At 37.8% G+C, this 9,343-nt stretch overlaps 1 non-coding gene across 1 annotated transcript; it reads left to right on the forward strand.

The window, feature by feature from the left end:
* Positions 1 to 5,447: 5,447 nt before the first annotated feature.
* Positions 5,448 to 5,519, forward strand: TRNAG-CCC (transfer RNA glycine (anticodon CCC)). The gene has a single exon. It is a non-coding gene; the product is annotated as a tRNA-Gly (tRNA).
* The last annotated feature ends 3,824 nt before the right edge of the window (positions 5,520 to 9,343 follow it).

Consider the following 9,343-nt stretch of genomic DNA (forward strand, 5'->3'; position numbering starts at 1 on the left):
TTATAGATTGGGAGTTTGGAATTCATATGTAAGCACTGCTGCTGCTGCTGCTGCTGCTGTTAAGTCGCTTCAGTCGTGTCTGACTCTGTGCAACTCCATAGACGGCAGCCCACCAGGCTCCCCCGTCCCTGGGATTCTCCAGACAAGAACACTGGAGTGGGTTGCCATTTCCTTCTCCAATGCATGAAAGTGAAAAGTGAAAGTGAAGTCGCTCAGTCGTGTCCAACTCTTAGCGCTGCTATATTTAAAAGAGATAACCAACAATTCATGTGGATGTATGAGGGAAATCAAACCAATATTGTAAAGCAATCATCAACCAATTAAAAATAAATAAATATTTTAAAAGTTCCACATTTGATGCATGCATTGTGAAAATTACAATGGATTTTGAGCAAACCAAGTCCTTTGTGAAATAAGATCTTATACAAAGCAGCAGAGTGATAATAAACACATACAGTTTTATTGTGAAAAATTAAATCAAATAGATAACAAACAAGAACCTAACTTTAAAAACAAAAAACAAAAATTCCCCACTAAATTGGTACATTTTTTACAATTCATGGACCTATATTGACACATCATAATCACCTGAACTCCACAGCTTATGTTGAGGTTCATGCTTGGCATTGTACATTTTATGGGTTTGTTCAAATATATAATAATATTTTGTGCAACATTATAGTATCACACAGACAATTTTCACCACCCTCAAAATTCTCTGTAGTCATTTCTCCCCCAAAAGAATATTTTGGAAACCTGATATTGTGCAGTTTCTTAGACAAAACTCATAAAGCAAAAAGCCTGAAAACTAAACTGAAAATCTGCTCACCAAAACTCACCATTAAAAATCAAGATTAGGCAAACCACAAAACATTTCTAAAACATGCATCTGACAATGACCTATGTCTTGAGCATATAAAGAACTCCTACAGCTCACTAATAAAGAGATAAACTGTGCTATTGTAAAATGAGTAAAAACTTATTCAGACAGTTTACAAAAGAACATATACAAATTGCACACAAAAACAGTATTCAGCATCTCTAATCATCAAGGAAATGCAAACTACAAACTCAGAGATTCACCCCTAGAATGGTTAAAATTGAAAAGAATGTCATCATCAAATATTGACTAGAATACAGAGCCACTATAATTCTCAAACATTACTAGTAGGCTTGAAAAATGGTATAACCACTTTGGAAGAAATTTTGTCAATTCATTATAAAGTTAAATATACACCCTCCATAGGACCCAGCATTACACTCCTAGGCATTATGCCAAAAGACATGAAAAGTATATGTCCACAAAAGTACCTGTTCAAAATGATTTATAACAACTTTATTCCTAATATCTCCAAACCAGAAATAACCCAATCTTCAATTGAAAGGAGAATTGGTATAAAATGTTGTAGTATATTCGTGTAATACAATAGTACTCATAAATAAATGACTGACTAATATAGCAATATGATATATATTAAAGGCTGCAGAAAAGAAGCCAGACATGAAAAAGTAGGTACTATGACTCCATTCATACAAAGTTCTAGAACAAACTACTCCATGGTAAAAGAAATAAAATATTTGTCTCTAGGGTGAGGTTGACTGAGTAGGGACATGAAGGAACTTTCTAGGTGATGGAAATGTTCTTTATCTTGACAGTGTTGGGAGTTATTCAGCGTTACTCATTTGTCAGGTTCATCTTATTGAACACTTAAGATTTATACATTTTTTCTGAAGGCAAATGTTACCAAAAAGTGACTTGTAAAATAACTCTTGATTGATATTATTAGCTACATTTACAGGATAAAAAGGATAGGCCTTACATCACACAGACTATAAATAAAGAAGCTATCTTTAGAGATAGATTATGGTGATAGATAAACAGATAGATAGATAGATAGGATTGCTGACCCAATCATAATAAGGATAAACTTTGCATCATTATCTATTACTTATACCACCTTTAACTCTTTTACACTGTCTTAACTCTACCCCCTTTCCCTACCCAGCAGTTGACAAAGACACAAAGTTGTAAGACAGTTCAACAAATTCAATCACATATTTTTATGACAATGGCATGTGAATCAATATAGCACATGGTAAGAACTGTCTTTGAATTCTGGTAGTTCTTGTTTCCAACTCATGTTCTACAATTTATTAGTTATATGACCTCATGCAACTAATTTAATGTCTCTGAGAATCTGGATTTTTAGACATAAACCAGCGTAGTTTATGCTCCAAAGGGTTTATTCATTCGTCTATTCAACAAGTCCAATCCCAAAGAAAGGCAATGCCAAAAAATGTTCAAACTACCGCACAATTGCACTCATCTCACATGCTTGCAAAGTAATGCTCAAAATTCTCCAAGCCAGGCTTCAACAGTACATGAACCATGAACTTCCAAATGTTCAAACTGGATTTCAAAAAGGCGGAGGAACCAGAAATCAAATTGCCAACATCTCTTGGATCATCAAAAAAGTGAGAGAGTTCCAGAAAAACATCTACCTCTGCTTTATTGACTGTGCCAAAGTCTTTGACTGTGTGGATCACAACAAACTGTGGAAAATTCTTTAAGAGATGGGAATACCAGACCACCTGACCTGCCTCTTGAGAAATCTGTATGCAGGTCAAGAAGCAACAGTTAGAAATGGACATGAAATAACAGACTGGCTCAAAATTGAAAAATGAGTACAAGGCTGCATTTGTCATCCTGCTTATTTAACTTATATGCAGAGTACATCATGCAAAGTGCTGGGCTGTATGAAGCACAAGTTGGAATCAAGATTGCCAGGAGAAATATCAATAACCTCAGATATGCAGATGACACCACCCTTATGGCAGAAATCTAAGAGAACCAAAGAACCTCTTGATGAAAGTGAAAGAGCAGAGTGAAAAAGTTGACTTAAAGCTCAACATTCAGAAAACTAAGATCATGGCATCTGGCCCCATCTCTTCATGTCAAATAGCTGGGGAAACAATAGAAACAGTGGCAGACTTTATTTTGGGGGGCTCAAAAATCACTGCAGATGGTGAGTGCAGCCGTGAAATTAAAAGATGCTTGCTCCTTGGAAGAAAAGCTATGACCAGCCTAAACAGAATATTGAAATGCAGAGTCATTACTTTGCCAACAAAAGTCTGTCTAGTTAAGGCTATGGTTTTTCCAGTAGTCATGTATGGATGTGAGAATTGGACTATAAAGAAAGCTGATCACGGAACTGATGCTTTTGAACTGTGGTGTTGGAGAAGACCCTTTGAGAGTCCCTTAGACTGCAATCAGTCTATCACAAAGGAAATCAATCCTAAATATTCACGGGAAGGACTCATGCTGAAGCTGAAACTCCAATACTTTGGCCACCTGATGTGAAGAACTAACTCACTAGAAAAGACCCTGATACTGGGAAAGATTGAAGACAAGAGAAGGGGATGACAGAGGATGAGATAGTTGGATGGCATCACCGGCTTGATGGACATGAGTTTGAGTAAGCTCCGGGACTTGGGGAAGTACAGGGAAGCCTGGCGTGGGGCTGTCCATGGGGTCACAAAGAGTCAGACATGACTGAACAACTGAACTGACTGATTCAACAAGGAACATTGACTTCCTATTTTTACCAGGAACTGGCTGTACAATTTGAAAGGGACACTTATATCCAGAACTTCAAAGAACTCCTAAAATTCAGTATGAAGACAAACTACTCTGCTAAAAAATAGTCAAAAACTAGGACAGACACTTGGGTGGAGAGTGGAAAAGGAGAGAACCCTAGAGTTAATGCAAGAAAACTAGTTAGTTGTTTTTCAGCAGTTTAGGTTGAAGATGATTTCAGTTTGAAAGAGGAAAATGGCAGTGAAAGAAGAAAGAGGTAGATGATTCTAGGTAAGAGTTAGAAAATAAAATTCATAGAACTTGGTATGAACTGGAAATAAAGGCAGTGAGAGAGAAAACAAGCATATATCTTGCTTTCCAACTGGACAAAGGATGGTACCTTTTATGGAAAGAACAAGTACAGATACAAGACCAGATGTAGTACCTTTTGAGATAGATATAGAAAGTCATGTCATGATGACTGACCCAGTGAAGGTACTCAATAAATGGAAGATACTGTAGAATGGGACAAAGTTAATTAATTATATGAGATCAGTTCTTTAAATTTGATTTTAGTTACTATTGTAAAGTTAAAAACTAAAAAAGCAAGCATCAGTGAAGTACACAATTATGTACCCAAAAGCATTTGCATACATTTTGTTCCAATACTGTTGCTCTAGATATTGTATTTAATTACCCTGCTGTTAAGTCGCTTCAGTCGTGTCTGACTCTGCGTGACCCTATGGACAGCAGCCCACCAGGCTCCTCCATCCACAGGATTCTCTAGGCAAGAATACTGGAGTGGGTTGCCATTTCCTTCTCCAAGCCTAGTTGTATATATTTTGTGAATACAATAGGACCACTGAATTTTTTCTTCCTCTCAGTTTTGCAGACATAAAGGTTTCATAATCTCAAAGAAATGTGACATAATTTGGCTGAAAAAAGGAAAATATTTGTACTAAGGAAGTTAGTGTGTTGCTCAAAAAGGAAATAGGCCTTTTTTGCACTGGAGAAAAAAGGAATAAAAATATATATAATATTTGATATTTCTGTACCAGGAGTTGTTTTAAAACATTATAACATTATGTGTATTATAACATTATAACAAAATACATGGGAATACTACCTGGCTTAGAAATGAATTTTGATACAGTCATGTAATTAGGTTACATACGAAAGAAACTTGTAGACCTTAATAATAAAACCAGGCTTTGGAAAAAATGACTAAAGCACACTATTTTTATTTTATGCTTGAAACCTGAATTGAGATATTTCACTTACTTAAACCATGATGAAATCATGGAAGGCATCAGAGCAAGAGATAAAACCCTAGGGAGGCTATTAACAATTTTGCCTTTACACTTCCTACATGATTGTGGAAATGTGTGTTCTACTCCCCCATGAGACTCTTATTGCTGGATTTGGTACAATTGCTGCTATATCAACAGAAAGGATTAGGTATTACAGTGGGGCCCTTTGCAGATCTTGCCTTAGAAAGTTCAATGTCTGTGTCAGATTTACTAAAGGCATACCTTAAGTTAGAGGAAAATTATCTTCCTGAGAGAAAAGGGGGCACCATACAACAAACACAAAAAGAAGAATAATGTCCTACAAAACAGACAGTAATTTTTATTCTTAATGAAATGAGTGATCCAATTTGATCAGGGAAAATCAAGTGTTATGTAGTGTAAGTGAAATGTTAGTAGGCAGAGGTGGTAACAAAAAACATTTTATTAAAGGAAGAGCATGAGTCTGAGCACAAAACTTGCCTAGATATGAGGTTCATACAAGTGGAGGCAAAGAGAATAAAAAGAAAAAACCAACTGCCAAGATGAGGAGAAGCTAGGATTTAAAGGCTTTGGCAAGAACCTCCCTGGTGGTCCAGTGGTTAGGACTCTGCACTCCCAGTGCAGTGGGCAAGGTTCAATCCCTTGTTAGGGAACTAAGATACCACATGCAGCACAGTGTGGGCAAGTAAAGAAATAATAAAAATAAAAATTTGTACAGAGGTGGAGGGAAATGATCAGGAATGGTGATGCCATAGGATACCTCCCAAAGCCATAAGATAGCAATGATGAAGCTTCCCTGGTGGCTCAGTTAGTAGAGTCTGTCTGCAATGTCGGAGACTCAGGTTCTATCCCTGGGTTGGAGGATACCCTGGAGCAGGAAATGGCAACCCACTCCAGTATTCTTGCCTAGGAAACCCCATGGACAGAGGAGACTGGTGGGCTATAGCCCATGGGGTCACAAGAGTCGGGCATGACTTAGTGACTAAACCACCACCACCATAGCAATGATGAATTAGTGCATCCTACATTCAGAATCTTACTTCTGTTGGAGCCTCAGGGTTCAGTTTTTTATCGTGGCATGAGGATTCATTTCAGATTATGAGTAGGAAAATTTTGTTGCCTAATATTGGATTTAGATTTGACTCTTAAATGAAAAGTTTTGAATTACATAAAAGGTGTTTGATGTAGAGACAAAGATACACTAGAATGCTGACTTACAAGTAAGCCACAAAGGAATGTTAGAATTTTTTGAGTCACAAAAACATAGACATCAGAGTAACTTATTAACTTAATGACTTGCAGCAGCTAGGTTGGGTATAGTCCAGATTCTAGGACAAATTGTAATGTAAGATCCTGGAGTCAGGGACCCAGCTTCTTCTTACATATGCTCTGGCTTAAGTCAATCTGGTCCATGGGGTAAAGCTAGGCAGAAAACTTTATTTTTATAACCTATTAAATTGTGAATAGAAGATTGCACTTAATATAGGGCTGTATCCTTACCAGAAGCCATTAAGTCAGGGCGGGAAAGATAATTCTTCTGTTTTTCCAACAGCATAGCAATTGAGAATAGAAGGGAAGGATTTAGCTTGAACATTCTCATAAGTCCCTATGGATTATGAACTGACTAGTAGGGATTTTGCCTATAACTGTGGCAGCTGGTGAGTAATTTGTAGCCTGTAGTCATCTCATTCTAAGTGTGTTTACAGCAAGTCTTGGCTCAACTGTTTGAGTAAGAGTCATTCTCACTGGACCTGTTATTACCAGTCTACTCCACATTCATGGCATGTGACCAAATGATACAGATTTTTGGAGGCATTTTAGGCTGGAAGATATGCTAACTTAGGAGTTAAGATTCTAAACATATAATAAGGACTTTCTGAATATAAGAGGGATTTTTAAGGGATCTTGGTAGATAATAAGTATTTCCCATCCTAAGTGTACCTTTACTAGAATTGGGGACTTTGAGGTAGAGGTTACCTGACTGGGATTTGTGTGTAGAAAAGAAACTTCAGAATTGTGTTAGGAACACTGAAGGCCCTATATAGACATTCTAAGGGGTCAGGAAAACCATAACCTCCTAGTTATACACACAATTAGTAAGTAACTCCAGGGCTGTGCTACCTAGCAAGAATGACTTGGGTGAGGTGATCCCTAGTCCTAGGTTTTATTTTCTTTCTTTATAAATAAAGGAAGTGAACCAACTCCCGTTAGAATCTTATCTCTTAGCTTCACATATTCATAGCCTCACGATTTGCAAAAATGGCCCAGTGCTCCACCCTTACCTATACCCACACCATTTGCATCATGACTTTAGAACCCCTCCATCAAGGGGGTAATTGTGTTCTCTTATCACTGAATGTGAATTGACCTTGTGACTTATTTTGGCCAATAAAATAGAAGAGAAGTAAAAATGTGCCAATTCTGATCCTAGGCCTCAACAGGACTCTGAGCTTTTGCTTGTTTTCTTGGAGTTCTGCCACCACTTTGTGAACAAGCCTAGGCTGGCTTGATGGATGATAAGAGACACGTGGCCCAATCACCCCTGTAACTCCAGCTGGCAGCCAGCAAAGCACCAGATGTACATAAGGCCATCATGGACCAACCAGCCCCCTAACTAACCTGCCAGCTGATGACAGGTGCATGAACGAGCCAAGCCGAGACCTGTCTCAGATCAGCAGAAACATCCCTCTGACCTATAGGATTGTAAGAAATAATACATGCTTTAAAAATAGGGATTGATTAACTATGACCAGAGGCCAGCTGCCAGTTTTTGTAAAGTTTTATTGGAGCACAGACATGCCTATTTGTTTATGTTTTGTCTATGGCCTCTTTTGCACTACAATGGCAGAGCTGAATATTGAGTGTGGATAGAGACTGGTCCATAAAAACGAAAATATTTACTATCTGGCCCTTTAAGAAAGAGTTGGATGATTCCTCTATTTTAAGTCAGTTAAATTTGTGGTTTAGTTATTACACAGTAGTATCTAACTGGTGTGCATTCATATTAAGAAATTAGTCAATCATTTTGGTTATCTAATTTTGCTAAATAAACCATTTTAGAAAAACTTCCTGGCTTAAACAGCAATCAATTTATTATCTTTAACAATTCTGTGAGTTGACTAGGCTCTGCTGGGCTGTTCTTCTGCCCCACAGGATGTTGGATGTTGATGTTGTCTAGGAGTAAGCCTGGACTGAAATTTCTGAGCTGACTCATTCAGGTGGCTGAGAGCTGATGCTGGTTTTCACCTGGGAAATCAGCAGGTAACGGTGACTGGGGCACTTACTTGTGGTCTCTGCATATGACTTGATGGCTGGGCTGTGAGAGGAAGCATCTCAAAGATGAGAGTTGGAGAAATCCAAGCCAAAGCTACAAGACTTCTTATGACGGCATTAGATGCTAACCTGTGCCATATTCTAAGAGTCAAAAGTGAGTCACAGAGGCTGCCCAGATTCAAGGTGAGGGACTACACAAAGGAGTAAATATGGCTTTGGGATGGAGGCAGAACTTGTTGAAGACTAGCCATCTCAGTTGGAATGTTTAGCCCTTTCCCTGTCCATCCTTTCCTTCCTCTCATGTACCATCTTTCCTTTTGTCTCCATTTTATGCCATAGGAATTTTTTTCAACTCACCAGCATGCTTGCTATACATAAATACGTATGTACGTGATATGTGTGTGTTTGTGTGTGTGTATTTAATAACTTAAAGTTCTTGGATTGGAATCTCAGGTTGGCTTCATTAGATAGCAGGGTGATGTTTATACATGGATCTTTTACATTTGGAAAGGGCCACTTCACATCTGCTTCAATTAAAATGTGTAATGACTCTTTAACCTTAATAGTTTTAAAGCTTTTAATCATATCATATCATTTTATCCATCTTTGGCAAGTTGATAATTTAAATTGGAAGGTGACCAAAAATGAAGTACATTAAATAATGTAACAACTTCTCATTGTACTTCACCCTCCGTTTGGCAGCCATTGCCTCCCATGCACCAGTGGGCGCTCGCATGATCTGCTAAACACTAAGTTTATGAGAAGTCAGAGTGTTAGGTTATCTAAATGCTACAGTACTGCTCACTTTGGGGAATCTTCTCTCAGTGATCATCTAAAATTCCAACACTATGTACTTTGAGCTCTTGGTTCATTTTGTCTCAACTGACAAGTCTATTGCTTTGAACCACAGAACCCAAAGCTTCTGTTTTGTACTCCTGATTTTAGAACACTGACAAGCTCTCTAGCAGTTCTGAGATCTTTCTTTTAACTTTCCAAGTGGCTATCTCCAGTCCATATTACCTTATTTCTCTTTCAAATTCTGTGGCAACCATTCCTATTTGGATGACCCCCAACACAGACACAACACAGACACACACATAGACACACATACACAGAGACCTATATAATAAAAACAAGGCTGGGAGACACAAAAATTCTTTCTCTTCACTTTATACTAGAAGTTAAATTGGTGGGTTTCAAATGA

Source organism: Bos mutus, chromosome 5, assembly GCF_027580195.1.
Source record: "Bos mutus isolate GX-2022 chromosome 5, NWIPB_WYAK_1.1, whole genome shotgun sequence".
NCBI lineage: Eukaryota > Metazoa > Chordata > Mammalia > Artiodactyla > Bovidae > Bos > Bos mutus.